Source organism: Antechinus flavipes, chromosome 3, assembly GCF_016432865.1.
Source record: "Antechinus flavipes isolate AdamAnt ecotype Samford, QLD, Australia chromosome 3, AdamAnt_v2, whole genome shotgun sequence".
Taxonomy (NCBI): domain Eukaryota; kingdom Metazoa; phylum Chordata; class Mammalia; order Dasyuromorphia; family Dasyuridae; genus Antechinus; species Antechinus flavipes.
In genome coordinates this window covers 490,239,526-490,261,535 of record NC_067400.1, presented here as the reverse complement: position 1 = coordinate 490,261,535, position 22,010 = coordinate 490,239,526, and positions in this window count along the sequence as shown.

Here is a 22,010-nt window from a genome sequence, read left to right as displayed (position 1 = left end):
AGATTTCCCCTTATTACCGCTTTGGCTGCATCCCATACATTTTGGTATGATGTCTCATTATTATCGTTTTCTTGGATGAAGTTATTAATTATGTCTATAATTTGCTGTTTCACCCAATCATTCTTTAGTATGAGATTATTTAGTTTCCTATTATTTTTTGGTCTACTTTCCTGTGGCTTTTTATTGAATGTAATTTTCAATGCATCATGGTCTGAAAAGGATGCATTCACTATTTCTGCCTTACTGCATTTGAGTTTGAGGTTTTTATGTCCTAATATATGGTCAATTTTTGTATAAGTTCCATGAACTGCTGAAAAGAAGGTGTACTCCTTTCTGTCCCCATTACATTTTCTCCAGAGATCTATCATATCTAATTTTTCTAGTATTCTATTTATCTCTTTGATTTCTTTCTTATTTATTTTGTGGTTTGATTTATCTAATTCTGAGAGTGCAAGGTTGAGATCTCCCACTATTATAGTTTTACTGTCTATTTCTTCTTGCAGCTCTCTTAATTTCTCTTTTAAGAATTTAGATGCTACACTACTTGGTGCATATATGTTTAATATAGATACTTCTTCATTATTCATTCTACCCTTTAGCAAGATATAGTGCCCTTCCTTATCTCTTTTGATTAGATCAATTTTTGCTTTAGCTTGATCTGGGATCAGGATGGCTACCCCTGCTTTTTTGGCTTCACCTGAAGCATAGTAGGTTTTGCTCCAACCTTTTTCCTTTAACCTGCATGTATCACCCCGCTTCAGGTGTGTTTCCTGTAAACAACATATTGTAGGATTCTGGCTTTTAATCCATTCTGCTAACCACTTCCTCTTTATAGAGGAGTTTACCCCGTTCACATTTATGGTTAGAATGACCAATTCTGTATTACTTGCCATCTTGTTAACCCCGGTTTATGCTTTTCTCCCTTCTTTCCCCCTTACCCCCTTCCCAGTATTAAGCTTGTGAGCACCACTTGCTTCTCACAGCCCTCCCTTTTTTAGTATCTCTCCCCCCCCCCTTAGAGTTCTCCCCCTAACTTACCCCTTTCCCTCCCAGTTACCGTATTCCCTTCCACTTAGCTTATTCCTTCCCTTTTCACTTTTCCCTTCTCACTTTTCAATGAGGTGGGAGAAGTTTCACCATAGATTGAATATGTCTAAAATTCTTCTCTTAATGCCAATTCTGAAAGCAGTAAAATACTCACTATATTCATCCCTCTCCATTCTTTCTCTCAGATATACTAGGTTTTCTTTGCCTCTTCATGAAATGTAGTACCCCCACTTTCCCTTTTTTCTGGTACAATGTCCTTTCCACATCTAGTTTCTAGAACAAGGTATACATGTATTCTTTATACATCTTTATAGCCGAAATATAGTTCCCAAGATTAATCTTTACCTTTTTAGATTTCTCTTGAGTTCTGTGCCTGTAGATCAAATTTTTTGTTAAGTTCTGGCTTTTTCATCAGAAATAGATGAAATTCGCTTATTTCGTTGAATGTCCATCTTCTTCCCTGGAAAAAGATGCTCAATCTCGCTGGGTAAGTTATTTTTGGTTGCATACCAAGTTCCTTAGCCTTTCGGAATATCATATTCCAGGCCCTTCGATCCTTTAATGTGGATGCTGCCAGATCCTGAGTGATCCTTATTGTGGCTCCTTTATACTTGAATTGGGTTTTTCTAGCCGCTTGTAGTATTTTTTCCTTCGCCTGAGGGTTCTGGCATTTGGCCACTATATTCCTTAGTGTTTTGATTTTAGGATCCCTTTCAGTAGGGGATCGATGAATTCTTTCAATGTCTATTTTACCTTCTGTTTCTATGACTTCTGGGCAGTTCTCTTTGATAATTTCCTGGAAAATAGTGTCCAGGCTCTTTTTTTCATCATACTTTTCTGGAAGTCCAATGATTCTCAGGTTGTCTCTCCTGGATCTGTTTTCCAGGTCTGTTGTCTTCCCCAGAAGGTATTTCACATTCTTTTCCATTGTTTGATTTTTTTGGATTTGCTTGACTGATTCTTCTTGTCTCCTCGAGTCATTCAATTCCAATTGTTCGACCCTGATTTTCAGTGAGGTATTTTCTTCACTCACTTTTTAAAGATCTTTTTCTAATTGTCCAATTGAGTTCTTTTGTTCTGTGGAATTTTTTTCCATTTCCCCAATTTTGTTTTCCAGTTCACCAATCCTATTTTTCAAGGATTTGGTTTCTTTATCCACTCTCTCTTTAACTGACTTCTCCAGGCTCTTTTGCCAAGCCTCCCTCTCCTTTTGCAGAGCCTCACTCTGCTTTTGCCAAGTCTGCCTCTCCTTTTGCAAAGCCTCCCTCTCCTTTTCCCATTTTTCTTCTAGCTCCCTTGTGAGAGCCTTTTTAATTTCCTCCATGAGATTCATCTGTGCTGAGGAACATATGATCTCCTCCTTTGGGGATTCACCTGGGGACTGTTTGTTTTTAGTCTCCTCAGGATTTGGAGTCTGCTCTTTATCTGTATAGAAGCTGTCAAGGGTTAAATTCTTTTTCAGCTTCTTGCTCATTCTGTCTAATAATCAAAGACAAACTATCAAAGAAACAGAAGAAAAAAAACCCTTGAATGGAGGCTGCTTTCTTTGGGGGAGGGGCAGGGTATTCGTGAGGCACTGGTCCTACTGTGCTATGGCGCCTGTGCTCTGAGACACTGTGGGGGAGGGGTGGCCAGGTCCCGAGAGACTCCAGCTGTTTGGGGTTGTATTCTTCACTCCCAGTGTTTTTAGCTTCTCTGCTGGGCTGCTGACTTGCTGCCGGAGCAAAGTATCTAATCCTGTAGCAAAGCTCTCCCCGCAGAGACGGCTGCGATCACTCCCCACCCCCTCTCCGCTCTACTGGGCTCTGAGCTGCTTTCTGTGCTCTTGCTGCAGCTGCTGCCCGCAGACTGCTTCCGATTTAAATACTGTCCCCGCCATCGCGCAAAAACAAACCTTTCTTGACGAGTCTCAAGGATGGTTTCTCTTGGTAAGTAATTGTATGTTTTTTTTCAGTTGAGCATTAATTCAGAGGCATGAAATGAAATGGATAGTGAGAGAAAACCACGGAGGTTACACAGCAGTGTATTTCCTCTCCGCCATCTTGGCCGGAAGTCCACTCATTCCTTTTTAAAACATGAGAGAACACAGAGATAAAAGAAGCTTTCCTTGAATTAGTAAACAGTATTTACCTAAAACCTGTATCACGTATTATGTATAATGGAGAGATGGTGGACACATTTCCAATAAAATCAGGGATGAAACAAGATGCTGATTATTATCACCATTTTTCAACATTTTATTAGATATATTCACTTTACTAATGAGAAAAGAAAAATAACTTAAAGGAATTAGAATAGGCAATGAGGAAATAAAATTCTCACTCTTTGCAGATGATATGATGATATACTTAGAAAATCCTAGAAATCATCCAAAAACATACTTGAAACAATTAACAGCTTTATAAAAAAAATTAGAACTAGAAAAAATATTTCATCAGGAAGAACAAAAGGACAAGAATATAAAGAAAATTAATGAAGAAAAATACAAATACTAGTGGCTTAGCAGTAGCAAACCTAAAACTATGTTATAAACAATAGTCATCAAAAACATTTTGTACTAGCTAAGAAACATGATGGTAGATCAGTGAAATAGATTAGATATATATGACACAATAATTAAGGTCTATGGTAATATAGTATTTCATAAACTCCCAAATTCCAGTTCCTGTTATAAGAACACAATATTTGGCAAAAAATGCTGAGAGAACTGGAAAATAATGTCAGAAACTTTGCATAGACCTACATCTCAAACCCCATACCAAAATAAGGCTAAAATGGATTCATGATTTGGATATAAAGGATGATACCATAAGCAAATTAAGAGAACAAAGGATAATTTACCTATTAGATCTTTGAAGAAGGGAAGAATTTAGGACCAAGGAAGAACTAGAGAACATTATGAAAGACAAAATGGACAATTTTGACTATATTAAATTGAAAAGGTTTTGCACAAATAAAGCCCACAGAAACAAGATTAAACTAGAAGTATAAAATAGAAACAAATATTTAAAGCCAGGGTTTCTGATAAGGGTCTCATTTCTGAAATAGGTAAAGGACTGTGTAAACTTTATAAGAATACAAATCATTCCCCAATTAATAAATGGTCAAAAGAATATGAACAGAAAATGTTCAGATGACAAATTAAAACTATCTGCTATTTATGAAAAAAAAATACTCTGAATCATGATTAATTCGAGAAATGCAAATTAAATCAACCCACCTCACAACTCCCAGATAGGCTAAATGACAGGAAAAGATAATGATAAATGTTAGAGGGTATATGGGAAAACAGGGACATTAATGGATTGTTGGTGAAGTTGTGAAATGATCTAATCCTTCTGGAGAGCAATTTGGAACTATGCCCAAAGGAATATAAAACTTCGCATACCCTTTGACCCAACAGGGCCATTACTGGGTCTGTATTCCAAGGAAACCATAAATTAGGGGAAAGAACCCCGTGTGAAAAAATGTTTGTAGCAGCTCTTTTTTGTGGTAACAAGAATTTGAAACATGGGTAGATGCTCAACAATTGTGGAATATCTGAACAAGTTGTTGTATATGAAGGTAATGGAATATTATTGTTCTATAAAAATGATGAACAAGTTGATTTTAGAAAGGCCTGGAAAGAATTACATGAACTAATGTTGAGCCAAAGAAGAAGAACCATACAATAATAGCAAGAATGCACACTGATCAACTGTGAAAGACTTAGTTCTTCTCAGTGATTCAGCTATAGAAAGCTATCTCATTAGAATTCAGACAAAAAAGTGCCATCTGCCAGAAACAAAACAAAACAAACAATTAAGGAAACAGAATGTAAATCATTACAGGCCAAGTTTACTCTTTTCTTCTTTTTTTAAAAATCTCTCAATGGTTTTCTCCTTTTGCTCTGATTTTTCTCTACCAACATGATTTATAAAGCAATGTGTATTAAAAACAAACAAATTCACTAGAAAAACAAAATCTTGTTTAAATCTCCATTTCACCTTTGTAATGTCTGGGCCTTGGTCTCAGCAGGATACTCACTAGGAGCATGGACAAGAATAGGGTCCAAATTCTTTGTTGTCTCTTTCACAGTCTGTGTCTGGCATAGTCTGACCCAGTATCAGTTTGAGTCTGACTTTGTCCCCAGTTTAAATACCCTGTTACAATTACATCATTACAGTATACTGAATATAAGCCAACATAGAGTGATTATATCATTATATCAAACTGGAGTGATTATATCATTGTATCAAACTAAAGTGATTATATCATTATATCATACTAGATATATTTGAACTTGAGAATCATTATCTCTTCAATTCCACTGAGTTAACACCTTGTTTCCAATATACTTCTCCAGAGTTCCAGCCCTCTACACACAACCTCAAACTAAAACAAAAAGCCTAATTTCACAAAATTTAATCATATTTTAGTCAGCTAGAGAGCTCTAATCTTTCAGCAATAGGGATTTTGTGAATAACAATAATTACATTATGTATTTACTATTATTCTTTAAAACCCTGCTTTAATTTTGAACTCTAAGTGAGACTGTATAATATTCATTTTTTCCATATATCAAACATTCTGTGACCAACACTAAAGAGGTCCCCTAATAAATGAAATTTTACTGTAGAAGACTATATTCTACATTGAAGTTTTGAAGAACTTACTTTAACTTACCAAGGGATACTATCCAATGTAAAGATTTTTTCCAAGTTAAATTTTAAGATAGAGTAGATTCAATGTGAATGACACACATGTTAACACAACCCTTCTTTGAATTCATATTTTTGAGACCACTTGCCACTCTAATCTGTTATTTTAAGAGCTTTGGATTGTACAATTGTGTCTCTTACAACAATCCTCAGATAAAGTATTTACATTTTGTGCAAATATACACCTGTTCTCATTTTCCCTGTGTTGAAAGTTGAAATAGGTGTACTTCTTTGAAAAAGTCACAAAAGATTTTAAACCAATCCACAGTAATGAGTCAACACTATTTTTACAATTCTTTGGATCAAACCTGAAATGAACATATTTCTGCTTAATATAATGTTGGAAATATGTATAAGGAGTTTTACTATTTCTTTGCATTTTTATTAGAATTCTAGTGACAATGCAAATACAAAGTACTGCCAATATTCAAATTATCATATAGGGAATTAACATTATTTAAAATCATAAATTCTGGAAAGGAAAAAAATATTATATGGAAGGGTATAAAGACATATATCTGAATCTATTAATAAAACATCAAATACTAATATGTAAGTATAGATTGATAGGCATAGCTATTTGCTTATCTGTCTAAGATAAATGAAAATTTAATGATGAGAGCAGGATGTCTTCTCATTTATCTTTCTAATGTCAGGGTAGCCTTCAATAGTTATACCTGGTATATATTTTGCATGACCAGGAAAAAGACAATGGTTAAAGAAATGTACTTCATTTGAAATGAAACTTAATTAGCAAAGAATTAAACTAGAGCTGAGGCCAAGTCTAATGTTCTAATTATTCTGTACAACTTGAACTAAACAAATATATATCCATTTTCATAAAAGCATTATAAACATCAACATGAATACGTTCCCCAGATACATTGAAGGTAATCTTTCATTAGTTATAAAGATTTTATCAGTTTCTATTTTCCAAGTTTTCAAGGACTTGTTCCAAAAATATGGGATGATATGAAAGATGTTTAGGTAATGTTTAGTTAAACCTTTTATTTTAGAAATAAGGAAAATAAGAAAACAAGTAGTGCAGAATCTTGCCCAGGATAATATGGATAAATAGAGAGACATTCTAATAGAATGAGAATTTTTTTGGGTACAGAACATTAATTTTGCATTTCTATAATCAGTACACTCAACTCAATGTCTCTTGAGAAGGAAACATTTAATCCTATGTCTACTAGATTGTATTAATTTGAGTTAGAAAAGGAAGCCAGAACCTTTGACTCTCAGCCAAGTATTTCCTGCATATGTTTACTTATGCTGGGCAGATTTAAGTACAGGAAGATATTATTTCAAAGAGGTCATTGATTATCTCATTTACATTGTGCTATGCAGATAGTTTTTTTTTCCTCTTCAATATACAATGAAATCTACTTAAATGAACAATTTTTACTATTGCAAACTTATAGTTAATTTCATTTTTTTACAATGAATGAAAAGAATAAAATAAAATACCTATGATTTTCTGTCATGCCAATCTGCATTTGAATCAGCAGATGGTTACATTTATGGATATACATAAGTCTTATGAATCCACTATCTGTTTATGAGCTATGACATTTTTTTAGATAGGCAAACTAGACAATTGTAGTAATTATGATAAAGTTAAGTGCCAATTCATTTTAAATCAATTCTCTTTTTTTCAAAATCTGACCAGAATGATTCAGCTAAGGCCAAATATGCAGCATTTCAATTTGAACAGAAAAAGATGACTTCCCATGCTTCACTTTTTTTTCTTGATCTTCGCACCAAATCAATGAATTGAAAGAAACCAGAAAATATACGCATTTTACAATTCTTTTTGATTCAGAGCTGGGAAAATTGATATTATGTTCATTAACAGAATAAAAATTTTGGGGTACACATGTGTGTGTATGTGCATGCATGTGTCTTTGTATTTCTTGAAAGGTTAAAATAATGAGTCCAAATCAGAATGTAAGATTAAATAACAATAAATGCACAGTCTTGTCCGTGATTTCAAAGAATCAAGTAAAGTACAGGACAGAGGAGAAATAATAGTTTCTAATAAAATGAACCCATGAACTATAGTTGACTCAAAGGTAAACATAAACAAAAATAATGGAAAGTTGTACAAAAGAGTTAAGACAAACTTAGGGAACACTTTTGGAACCATAGTGGAAGATATATGGAGAGAAACAAGGCTGTATTATCTTTCATGGTTCAAAGCACACTTGAAATATCATATTCAATTCAATGCATCATAATTACAGCTGGACATTCATATATTATAGTATAAGCAGTAAAAACAAACAAGATAAAGAAGATTATGAGAGGTTATAATGGAGAAATGTAAAAGGTTGGACTCATTGTAGAATACAATAAAGAGTACTACTCTCGAATCAAGCAAGTTTTCTTCCTCAGTGTCATTGAGGAACTGAGTGTTCCTCAGTAGACATTGTCAGTGTCTAGTTGAGCTAGAATTCTCTAGCTCATACACCATCTCTCACTAGTAGTCAAGTTCTATCTTTTTCCTTTTAGTGACATCTTTTACATATTCCCTTTATGTTCCTTTAAATTTTCAGCCACCCCGAATCAAATCCTTACCACCTTTCATCCAGATTCTTCCAATAGATACTTCTCTTTGCTTCAAGACTCTCCTCAACCAATTCCATCCTCCACTGAGCTGTCAAATTTATATTTATAAAATGCATTTATTATCATAATAATATTTTTTTGCAGTAAAATTAGTACCTTCATGTCACTCCTATGCATAATTACAAAGTCCTCTTTTGATTTTTAAAGCTATCAATAATCTAATTCCTTTCTTTTCATTTGTCTTACACATTACTCCTCTCTATGTATTTTATTATCTGGTATAACTGTCTTCTTTGATTTTCTTCACACAAAGGATTACACCTCTCAACTCTGTTTCCCTAACTATCATGATACATAAAATATATTGCTTCCTCATCTCCACCTTCTGCATTTCCTGGATTTCTCCAAGTCTCAGCTGATGTTCTATTTTAAGTTTATTTGAATCTAATACAAAAGAATGAGTGGGTGAAACAATAAACCAAAGAAATAATTGATAATTTTAGCCTAGAGAATATCAATAATGAGGCAATATAACAAAATTTATGGGATGCAGCCAAAACAGTTCTTAGGGGAAATTTGATTTCTAGATGCTTACATGAAAAAACAAAATAAAACAAAGAGATTTAATGAATTGGGTATGCAAATTAAAAAGCCAGAAAAAGAAAAAATTAACACCCTATTAACTAGCAAATATGAAATTAAAAGGGGAGGATAATACAATTGAAAAAAAAGTGGTGAACTAATAGACAAAACTGAGTTGTTTTTTATGAAAAAAGCAACAATTTGATTAGAAAAAAGAAAATTAAATTGCTAGAATCAAAAATTAAAAGTATCAAAAATGAACTTTTCACCAATGAAGAGGAAATTAGAACAATAATTAGGAACTGTTTTGCTCAACTGTATACCAATAAATGTGATATCTAAGTAAAATGGATGAATACTTACAAAAATACAGATTGTTGAGATGAATAGAGGAGGGAATAAAATAATTAATTAATTCCAATTTTAGAAAAAGAAATGAAACAGGCTATTAATCAAATCCCTAAGAAAAAAAATCTTCATGGCCAGATGGATTTAAAAGTAAGTTCTACCAAACTTTGAACAATGAATCCCAATACTATGTAAACAATTCGGAAAAAATGGGGAAAAAGAGTCCTCCCAAATTACTTTTATGACACAAAATTGGTGCTGGTACCTAACTCAGGAAGGGACAAAAGAGATAAATAAAATTATGGACCAATTTCCCTAGTGGATACTGATGTAAAATCTTAACTAAATTATTAGCAAAGAGATTACAGTTATCAACAATATAATACACCATGACCAAGTGGTATTTATACCGAGTACAGCATTGGTTCAATATTAGTAAAAGTATAAACACAATTGGTTTTATCAATAACCAAAATACTGATTAGATTATTTAGTTTGCAATTAATTTTTAGTCTATTTCCACCTGCCCTTTTGTTGCATGTAATTTTTATTGCATTATGATCTGCAAAAGATGCATTTACTATTTCTGCCTTTCTGCATTTGATTTTAAAGTTTTTATGCCCTAATATATGATCAATTTTTCTTTAGGTTCCATGTACTACTGAGAAAAAATTAAACTTCTTTCTGTCTCCATTCAATTTTCTTCAAAGATCTATCATCCCTAACTTTTGTAGAATACTATTTCCTCCTTAACTCCTTTCTTATTTATTTTGTGATTCACTTTATCTAATTCTGAGATAACAAGGTTAAGATCCCCCATTAGCATAGTCTTGCTTGAGAGCCCACACTAGTATAGTTTTGCAATCTAATTCTTCTTGCAGCTCTCTTAACTTCTATAGGATTTTGGATGCTATATCACTTGGTACATGCATATTTAGTATTGATATTACTCCATTATCTATGGTATCTTTAAGCAGGAAATACTTTCCTTCTTTATCTTTTTAAAATTAGATCTATTTTTGCTTTTATTTGATCTGAGATCAGGATTGCCATCTTTGCTTTTTTTTTTTTTTTTTTTTTTTTTAATCTCAGGTGAAGCATAATAGATTCTGCAACAGCCTTTTATCTTTACTCTAAATGTATCATTCTGCTTCAAAAGAGTTATCTGCATTAAGACAACTCTGAGATATCACTACATACCTGTCAGATTGGCTAGAATGACAGGGAAAGATAATGCGGAATGTTGGAGGGGATGTGGGAAAACAGGGACACTGATACATTGTTGGTGGAATTGTGAATAAATCCAGCCATTCTGGAGAGCAATTTGGAACTATGTTCAAAAAGTTATCAAACTGTGTATACCCTTTGATTCAGCAGTGTTTCTACTGGGTTTATACCCCAAAGAAATACTAAAGAAGGGAAAGGGACCTGTATGTGCCAAAATGTTTGTGGCAGCCCTGTTTGTAGTGGCTAGAAACTGGAAAATGAATGGATGTCTATCAATTGGAGAATGGTTGAGTAAACTGTGGTATATGAATGTTATGGAATATTATTGTGATGTAAGAGATGACCAGCAGGATGAATACAGAGAAGATTGGCGGGACTTACATGAACTGATGCTAAGTAAAATGAGCAGAACCAGGAGCTTCAACAACGATACTGTATGAGGATGTATTCTGATGGGAATGGATTTATTTGATAAAGAGATCTAATTCACTTTCAGTTGATCAAGGATGGACAGAAGCAGCTACACCCAAGGAAAGAACAATGGGAAATGAAGGTAAACTGTTTGCATTTTTGTTTTTCTTCCCAGTTTATTTTTACCTTCTGAATCCAATTCTTCCTGTGCAACAAGAGAACTATTCAGTTCTGCACACATATATTGTATCTAGGATACACCATGACATATTTAACTTGTATAGGACTGCTTGCCATCTGGGGGAGGGGGTGAAGGGAAGGAGGGGAAAAGTTGGAATAGAAGTGAGTGTAAGGGCTAATGTTGTAAAAAAAAAAAAAAAAAAATTACCCAGGCATAGGCTCTGTCAATAAAAAGCTATATAAAAATAAATTAAAAAAATAAAAACAAACAAAAAATAGTTATTTGCAAACATCAAATTGTAGAACTCTGGTTTTGAATCTAGTCTGCTATCTTCTGCCTTTGTATGGGAGAGTTCACCCCATTCACATTCACATATAGAATTACTATCTCTGTATTTCCAGCCATCTTGTTTACCATCAGTTATATTTTTTATTTGTCTTTTCCCTTTTCCCCCCTTCCCAGGACTTTATCACTGATCCTCTCTCCCTCAAATAGCCCTTAAATTTTGCTGCCCCTTCTTTTTTGTATCTTTCTTCTTCTACTTCTCTTCTCCCTTCTTTTAGCCTCCTCTTCCTTTCCTCCTTCCCCTCCTACTTCCCTTTAGGGCAAAACAAATTTCCCTGTGAAGCAAATTGTGTCTAATAATCTCTCTTTGAGCCATATCTGATGAGAGTAAAATTTGCCCAATCCTCATATCCCTCCTTTCCCTCACTTGCAATAGGCCTTTTTTGCCTCCTCATAAGATTTAATTTACCCCATTTTAACTCCGATTTTCTCTTCTTTTAATAGAATTACTGTTTCTCCTCTAATTTCTTTTTAAAATCATCACAATAAGATCAAATTTTACCTACACCCTCTATGTATACCTATAACAGAGATTCAGCCTCAAAAGTTATGATTATCATCTTCCCATATGGGGATATAAGATTTTAAAAAGAAAATTGTTTTTTTCTTTCCTTTTTACCTTTTTATACTTCTCTTGAGTTCTGTATTTGAAATTCAAATTTTCTAGTCAGCTCTGGTCTTTTCATCAGAAATCGATGAAATGCACTGATTTCATTACATGTCTCTCTTTTCCCCTGAAACATGATGCTCAATTTTACTGGATAGTTGATTCCCAGGTCCTTTGATTTTTTTGAAGTGGAAGCTGCTAGGTCCTGGGTAATTCCGATTATAGTTCCTTGATATTTGAATTGTTTCCTTCTGGCTGCTTGTAATATTTTCTCTTTGATTTAATCATTTCAAAATTTAGCTATGATGTTCCTTGGCAATGACATTTTGGGGTTTCTTTCAGGAGGTGATTGGTGATGTCTATTTTACCCTCTGATTCTAGGACAACTTGAGCAGTTTTCCTTGACGATTTCCTGAAAGATGATCTCTAGGCTCATTTTTCCAATCATCTTTTTCTGGAAGTACAATAATTCTTAGCTTATCTCTTTTAGATCTATTTTCCAGGTCAGTTGTTTTTATAAGGAAATAGTTTACATTTTCTTCTTCTTCTTTTTTTTTTTTTTTCATCTTGGGGGCTTTTATTTGACTGATTCTTGAAGTCTCATGGATTCATTCCTTTCCAATTGTACAATTCTAATTTTTTAGTAATTTTTTTTTCTTTTAGCTTTTTTATCTCCTTTTGCATTTGGCAATCTTTTATATGAAGTATTTTGTACATTGCATTTTTTTCTATTTCAGACTTTGTTTTTTCAATAAATTGGTTTCTTTTCATATCTGTTTAGTAAGGAGTTACATGATTTGTTCATTTCATCAAGTCTATTTTAAAGGAGTTTTCTTCAGATAATTTCTGGTTTGTCCTCTAACAAAGATCTCATTTCCTTTTAATATTATTTTTCTATCTCTCTTCTAAGATTCTGTTTTAATTTTTTTATTATTATTATAACTTTTTATTTACAAGATATATACATGGGTAAATTTTCAGCATTGACAATTGCAAAACCTTTTATTCCAATTTTTTCCCCTCAGTATCAGTTCACGTAAGTCTCTCCAGGCCTTGATGAAATCATCCTGCCAGTCATTTCTTACAGAACAATAATAACCCATAACATTCATACACCACAATTTATTCAGCCATTCTTCCTCCACTCAGTTTCCAGTTTCTGGTCACTACAAAGAGGGCTGCCACAAACGTTCTTACACATACAGATCCCTTTTCTTTCTTTAAGATCTCTTTGGGATATGAGCCCAGTACTAATAGGGCTGGGTCGAAGGCTATGCAGTTTGGTAACTTTTGAGCATAGTTTCAAATTGCTCTCCAGAATGTTTAAATGCATTCATAATTCCACCAACAATGCATCAATATCCCAGTTTTCCCACATCCCCTCCAACATTCATCGTTATGTTTTCCAGTCATCTTAGCCAATATGACATACAGTGTAGTATAGTGTAGTATCTCAGAGTTGCCTTAATTTGCATTTCTCTGCTTAATAATGACTTGGAGAATCTTTTATTATGGCTAGAAATAGTTTCAATTTTTTCATCAGAGAATTGTCTGTTCATAACCTTTGACTATTTATCAATTGGAGAATGGCTTGGTTTCTTATAAATTAGAGTCATTTCTCTATATATTTTGGAAATGAGGCCTTTATCAGAAACTTTGACTGTAAAAAATGTTTTCCCACTTTATGGGTTTCCTTCTAATCTTGTCTGCATTAGTTTTGTTTGTACAAAATCTTTTCAATTTGATATAATCAAAATTTTCTATTTTGTGATCAGTAATGATCTCTAATTTTCCTTTGGTCATAAATTCCATCCTCCTCCACAGGTCTGAGAGGTAAACTATCCTATGATCTTCTAATTTATTTTGTTTTCCTTCTGGATGCCTAGGTCATGAACCCATTTTGAAGGAGGAATTAGGTGATTCCACATCTCATGACCCTCCCCCCGCAATTAACCCTTCATGGGTAGAACAAGGGGGAGGGAGAGAGACAGAAACACAGTCAGCTTCTCCTGTAAAGCAGAATTTGACAAGATTAGAAAAAGCATTAATTAAAGCAAAAAATGAAGGAGAAGATATATCTGATTTTATAAATGCATATCCTGTGATTGAAGAGCTCAACTCCTCAGGTCAAAAAGAGAGAAAATACACTCCTTTTAATTTGGGAAAAATTAAAGATTTGAAAAAGGGTTGCACTCTTTATGGGGCTACATCATCTTATGTGAAGATGTTACTGGATAATTTGTCTAATGAAATCCTAACCCCGAATGACTGGAAATCCATAACGAAAACTTGTCTAGAACCGGGACAAAATTTATTGTGGCTTTCGGAGTTTCATGAATTATGTAGGATTCAAGCCCAACACAATAGGCAAACAGGAGCTATTGTACAAGTTGCTTTTGACCAACTAGCTGGAGAAGGTCAGTATGCAGAGAGTTCAGAACAGATTTATTATCCCATAACAGTGTATGAGCAAATTTCTAAGGCTGCAATAAAAGCTTGGAATTCTCTCCCTGGACAGAAAGATGGAAATAATGCTTTCACAAAAATATAGCAAGGTCCCAACGAACCTTTTGCAGATTTTGTGGGACGTTTACAAACAGCTGTAATAAGAACCATTGGAGACAATGCAGCAATAGAAATAATGACTAGACATTTGGCTAAGGAAAATGCCAATGAGATTTGCAAGAGAATTATATGGGGGCTAGACAAAAATGCTCCTTTAAAAGAAATCATAAGATGCTGTGCCACAGTGGGCACAAATGCTTATTATGCCCAGACTATGATGAACATGGAAAGACAAGGTCCTTCTTGGCAGAGGAATTCTAGAGAAACTCATCGATGTTTTCAGTGCGGAAAAATTGGACATCTAAGAGCCCAATGTAGATACAGAGATACAATGAGAAGACAGGGTGAGAGAAAACCCAAAACCCCATGTCCAAAATGTAACCGAGGCTTTCACTGGGCCTCTAAATGTATATTGACCCAGAGGAAGGAGAGGCAAAGCCCAGCTCCAAAGTATCAATCAAAGGACAGGTGGGGCATGATAGCAGCTGAGGTTACACCCAGAGAGACTTTAGAAATTCAGAACTCTGATGTCATCAACCAACAGAAAAGCAATCAGGATTACAGTTGGGAAGAATACAGGCCTTTTAAGACAACAAGACAATATCCAATGCAAACGACTCCAATGTAATTACCAGATGATGAGGAGAAATCCCAAATTTGGTAAATATAAGGGAATTAGATTAACTGCTTGGGGAAGAGGATCTGCACAGATGGAGAAAGAATCAGATGGCTGAAAAGCTTCAGGAATCATTGGATTTCCTAACACAAGATGAAACTGTTTTACTTCTTGAAAAACCAGCAAGAATCATTGGGTTCCCTGAGATGAAAAATTGTTGATGAGACTTTTGCAGTACTTCAGGGCTTACAGGAACTATTGGATTCCTGGCACATGAACTAATGGACAATGGAATCCTATTGGACTGTTTCTAGGACTTATGGACATGTGTACATTTTTAGGTTGATTCATGTTGTTACATTACTACTAGCCTGTGTTATATTGCTATGTACTTATGTAAATTATGTATAATGCCTCCCATATTGATGGATTTATGTATACCATGTATATCTGTTACAAAGTTCTGGCCCATATTGATGGATTTATGTGTACCCCCTCAGAAACCCCCTATGTTTTAAAACAAAAGAAAGGGGGAGATGTTGGAATCCTTACTAACTGCTAACTAATTAGAGTTGATCTAATCTTACAAGAAGATGTTTTGGGCAGAACCTGAAACAAGGTACTAAGTAGAACTACCCATAATCCCTCTCTCTGGAAGGAGCATAAATAGGCCAATGGGCCAGTCGGAGAGGGCTGGAGAGGAAGACGCTACAAGTTGAGATTTCACCGGAATGACATGAAGACTGGAGCTGGCTAGAGGCTGAAGAAAGCAGAGGCAGAGGCTGAAGGACCAGACCTTTGGATTTAAAGACATTTGGAGAGAGCTCTTGGAACCAAGCAGAGAGATAGGCCTCTAAGCTAACTGGGCTATATTGGGATAATAAAAGATCTGAACTTTTATCACCTGGCTGCGTTTTGAGAAGAAAAAGCTCACCACAGTTAGAATCATCACAATAAGATCAAATTTTACCTACACCCTCTATGTATACCTATAACAGAGATTCAGCCTCAAAAGTTATGATTATCATCTTCCCATATGGGGATATAAGATTTTAAAAAGAAAATTGTTTTTTCTTTCCTTTTTACCTTTTTATACTTCTCGAGTTCTGTATTTGAAATTCAAATTTTCTAGTCAGCTCTGGTCTTTTCATCAGAAATTGATGAAATGCACTGATTTCATTACATGTCTCTCTTTTCCCCTGAAACATGATGCTCAATTTTACTGGATAGTTGATTCCCAGGTCCTTTGATTTTTTTGAAGTGGAAGCTGCTAGGTCCTGGGTAATTCCGATTATAGTTCCTTGATATTTGAATTGTTTCCTTCTGGCTGCTTGTAATATTTTCTCTTTGATTTAATCATTTCAAAATTTAGCTATGATGTTCCTTGGCAATGACATTTTGGGGTTTCTTTCAGGAGGTGATTGGTGATGTCTATTTTACCCTCTGATTCTAGGACAACTTGAGCAGTTTTCCTTGTCGATTTCCTGAAAGATGATCTCTAGGCTCATTTTTCCAATCATCTTTTTCTGGAAGTACAATAATTCTTAGCTTATCTCTTTTAGATCTATTTTCCAGGTCAGTTGTTTTTATAAGGAAATAGTTTACATTTTCTTCTTCTTCTTCTTTTTTTTTTTTTCATCTTGGGGGCTTTTATTTGACTGATTCTTGAAGTCTCATGGATTCATTCCTTTCCAATTGTACAATTCTAATTTTTTAGTAATTTTTTTTCTTTTAGCTTTTTTATCTCCTTTTGCATTTGGCAATCTTTTATATGAAGTATTTTGTACATTGCATTTTTTTCTATTTCAGACTTTGTTTTTTCAATAAATTGGTTTCTTTTCATATCTGTTTAGTAAGGAGTTACATGATTTGTTCATTTCATCAAGTCTATTTTAAAGGAGTTTTCTTCAGATAATTTCTGGTTTGTCCTCTAACAAAGATCTCATTTCCTTTTAATATTATTTTTCTATCTCTCTTCTAAGATTCTGTTTTAATTTTTTTATTATTATTATAACTTTTTATTTACAAGATATATACATGGGTAAATTTTCAGCATTGACAATTGCAAAACCTTTTATTCCAATTTTTTCCCCTCAGTATCAGTTCACGTAAGTCTCTCCAGGCCTTGATGAAATCATCCTGCCAGTCATTTCTTACAGAACAATAATAACCCATAACATTCATACACCACAATTTATTCAGCCATTCTTCCTCCACTCAGTTTCCAGTTTCTGGTCACTACAAAGAGGGCTGCCACAAACGTTCTTACACATACAGATCCCTTTTCTTTCTTTAAGATCTCTTTGGGATATGAGCCCAGTACTAATAGGGCTGGGTCGAAGGCTATGCAGATTGGTAACTTTTTGAGCATAGTTTCAAATTGCTCTCCAGAATGTTTAAATGCATTCATAATTCCACCAACAATGCATCAATATCCCAGTTTTCCCACATCCCCTCCAACATTCATCGTTATGTTTTCCAGTCATCTTAGCCAATATGACATACAGTGTAGTATAGTGTAGTATCTCAGAGTTGCCTTAATTTGCATTTCTCTGCTTAATAATGACTTGGAGAATCTTTTATTATGGCTAGAAATAGTTTCAATTTTTTCATCAGAGAATTGTCTGTTCATAACCTTTGACTATTTATCAATTGGAGAATGGCTTGGTTTCTTATAAATTAGAGTCATTTCTCTATATATTTTGGAAATGAGGCCTTTATCAGAAACTTTGACTGTAAAAAATGTTTTCCCACTTTATGGGTTTCCTTCTAATCTTGTCTGCATTAGTTTTGTTTGTACAAAATCTTTTCAATTTGATATAATCAAAATTTTCTATTTTGTGATCAGTAATGATCTCTAATTTTCCTTTGGTCATAAATTCCATCCTCCTCCACAGGTCTGAGAGGTAAACTATCCTATGATCTTCTAATTTATTTTGTTTTCCTTCTGGATGCCTAGGTCATGAACCCATTTTGACATTATCTTGGTGTATAGTATGAAGTGTGACTCGATGCGTACTTTCTGCCATACTAATTTCCAATTTTCCCAGCAGTTTTTGTCAAACAATGAATTCTTATCCCCAAAACTGGGGTCTTTGAGTTTGTCAAACACTAGATAATTAAAGTTATTGACTATTTTGTCTTTTGAACCTAACCTATTCCATTGATCAACTAGTCAATTTCTTAGCCAATACCAAATGGTTTTGGCAACCACTGCTTTATAATATAATTTTAGATCTGGAACAGCTAGGCTACCTTCATTTGATTTTTTTTTCATTATTCTTGACCTTTTGTTTTTCCATATGAATTTTGTTGTTATTTTTCTAGATCATTAAAATAGTTTCTTGGGAGTCTGATTGGTATAGCACTAAATAAATTGATTAGTTCAGGTAGTATTGTCATCTTTATTATATTTGCTTGTCCTATCCAAGAACATTTAATATTGGTTAGATCTGACTTTATTTGTGTGGAAAGTGTTTTGTAGCTTTGCTCATATAGTTCCTGATTTTCCCTTGACATATAAATTCCCAAATGTTTTATACTATTGGTAGTTACTTTAAATGGAATTTCTCTTTGTAACTCTAACTGTTGGATTTTGTTAGTGATTTATAACAATGCTGATGACTTATGTAGGTTTATGTTGTATCCTGCAACTTTGCTAAAGTTGCAGATTATTTCTAATAGCTTTTTAGTAGAATCTCTGGGGTTCTCTATACCATCATATCTTCAGCAAAGAGTGATAATTTGGTTTCCTCGTTACCTACTCTAATTCCTTTAATCTCTTTCTCAACTCTTATTGCCAAAACTAGCATTTCTAATACAGTATTAAATAGTAATGGTGATAGTGAGCAACCTTGTTTCACTCCTGATCTTATTGGCAATGGTTCCAGTTTTTCCCCATTATATATGATGCTTACTGATGGTTTTAAATAGATTATTGATTGTTTTAAGGAAAAGTTCATTTATTCCTATACTTTTTAATAGGAATGGATGTTGGATTTTATCAAATGATTTTTTTCTGCATCTATTGAGATGATCATATGGTTTTTGTTAATTTGGTTATTGATATGGTAAATTATACTAATGGTTTTCCTAATATTGAACTAGCACTGCATTCCTGGTATAAATCCGACTTAGTCATGGAGTATTATACTGGGGATGATTTTCTGTAGTCTTTTTGCTAACATTTTATTTAAGATTTTAGCATCAATATTCATTAGGAACATGGGTCTGCAATTTTCCTTCTCTAGTTTCAACCTACCTGGTTCAGGTTTTAGTATCACATCTGTGTCAGAAAAGGAATTTAGTAGGACTCCTTCATTCCCTATTTTTTCAAATAATTTATATAGCATTGGCTTTAAATGTTTGGTAGAATTCACATGTAAATCCTGGGGATTTTTCTTAGAGAGTTGATTAATAACTTGTTCTATTTCTTTTTCTCAAATGGGACTATTTAAGCAATTTACTTCCTCCTCTGTTAACCTGGGAAGCCTATATTTTTTGAGGTAGTCATCCATTTCACTTAGGTTATCAAATTTATTGGCATAAATTTGGGCAAAGTAACACCTTATTATTGCTCTAATTTCCTCTTCATTGGTATAAAATTCTTCCTTTTCATTTTGAAGACTAACAATTTGATTTTTTCTTTCTTTTTTATAATCAGATTTACCAAAGTTTTATCTGTTTTATTGTTTTTTTTCCATAAAATCAATAGTTTTTTTTTTAACTTTCAATATTATTAATTTCTCCTTTTAATTTTAGAATTTTAAGTTTAGTATTTGATTGAGGATTTTTAATTTGGTCTTTTTCTACCTTTTTAAATTACAAGTCCAATTCATTGGTCCTCTCTTTCTCTATTTTATTCAAGTAAGCCTCTACAGATATAAAAGTTTCCCTTATTACCACTTTGGCTGCATCCCACAAATTTTGGTATGATGTTTCATCATTGTCATTATCTTGAGTGAAAATATCAATTGTCTATAATTTGCTGTTTCACCCAATTTTAAGATGAGATTTTTTACTTTCCAATTACTTGTTGGTCTATTTTCCCCTAATGTTTTGTTGAATGTTGTTTTTATTGCATCGTGATCTGAAAAGAAAGCTTTTTATAATTTCTGCCTTCTTGCATTTAATTATGAGGTCTTTATGTTTTGATATATGGTCAATTTTAGTATAGGTTCCATGAAGTGCTGAGAAGAAAGTATACTCCTTTCTGTCTCCATTCAGTGTTCTCCAAAGATCTATCATACATATTTTTTCTAATATTCTATTTACCTCTTTAATTTCTTTCTTATTTGTTTTGTGATTTGATTTATCTAATTCTCGATGTGCAAGGGTGAGATCTCCCACTAGTATAGTTTTGCTGTCTATTTCTTCTGGCAAGTCTCTTAACTTCTTTAGGAAGTTAAATGCTATACTATTTGGTGCATATATGTTTAGTATTGATATTACTTCATTGTCTATGCTACTCTTTAGCAAGATCTAGTTTCGTTCCTTATATCTTTTAATTAGATCAATTTTTGTTTTTGTTTGATCTGAGTTAAGTAAGGCTATCCCTGCTTTTTTGAATTCACCTGTAGCATAATAGATTCTGCTCCAGCTTTTTACCTTTAGTCTGTACGTATCTCCCTGCTTTAAATGTGTTTCCTGTAAACAACATATTGTAGGGTTCTGGCTTTTGATTCAGTCTGCTATCTGCCTCCATTTTATAGGAGAATTCATCCCATTCAGATTTACTGTTAAAATTACTAATTCTGTATTTTCTGCCATCTTATTATCCCCATGATTAAATGGAATTTCTCTTTGCAACTCTAACTGTTGTATTTTATTAGTGATATATAAGAATGCTGATGACTTATGTGGGTTTATTTTGTATCTGGTATCCTAATCCTAGTACTGCTTCTTGTTGCCTAGTTTCTGTGCTGAGACTGGAGGTCCATCACTGACCTTCTATGCCACTGTCTTGTTGAGCTTTGACTGAGGGGTCTTGCTTGCTGATTTGGGCTGGCTAAGAGCCTTCTGCTGGCTTGCCAGGACACTAGTAGTGCTAGGCTGTTCTTTCTCTTCACTAAAGTGAGACAGACTTTTCCTGCAATTATTCTATGTAACCCAAGCTGGAAAATTGTTTCACTCTATCATTTGACAGGTTCTATTGGTCCAGAATATGTTTAGAGGATTATTTAAGTTTTTTTTTTTTTTTTTTTAATTTCTGAGTGAAACTGAGGAATAATCTGAAAATTTCCTGGCTTCTTTCTGCTGTCTTTTAAAGCAATGAGTACTTGACCTTTCCTCAAGTGCTAGTATTTCTTACCTTTAACAATGACACAGAGCAACTTATTCTAGAGATTTTCAGATAATCTTTGCAGTTGCCTTTCAGTAAACCACAAAGGTACTTATGGATACAGGGCACTAAGATTTCACTTCTAAATGTTTTCTTTTTAGATCTTAATCCATTTACCCAAACACTGTATAACACAGTAGAAAATACTAGTACTGAAATCAGAGGACCTGACTTCAAATTTACTTATGAGATTTAGTAGAGAGCTTTAGCACTTCACTTAATTTTTATATATCTTCACTTCCTCAAGTATGAAACAGGCAAATTGGATTGTTTAACTTTGAAGAATCCTTCCAGGTTAAATCTTATATTTAACTCTGTGTATAACTGCTATGTATCTATTCAGATACACATTATCTCTCCTATTAGAATGTAACTTCCATGAGTCAGAAACTTTTTTTTTCCTTCTTTGCATTCCAAATATATATGAGAGTGTCTGTTATATAAGAAGTGCTTAATACATGCATGTT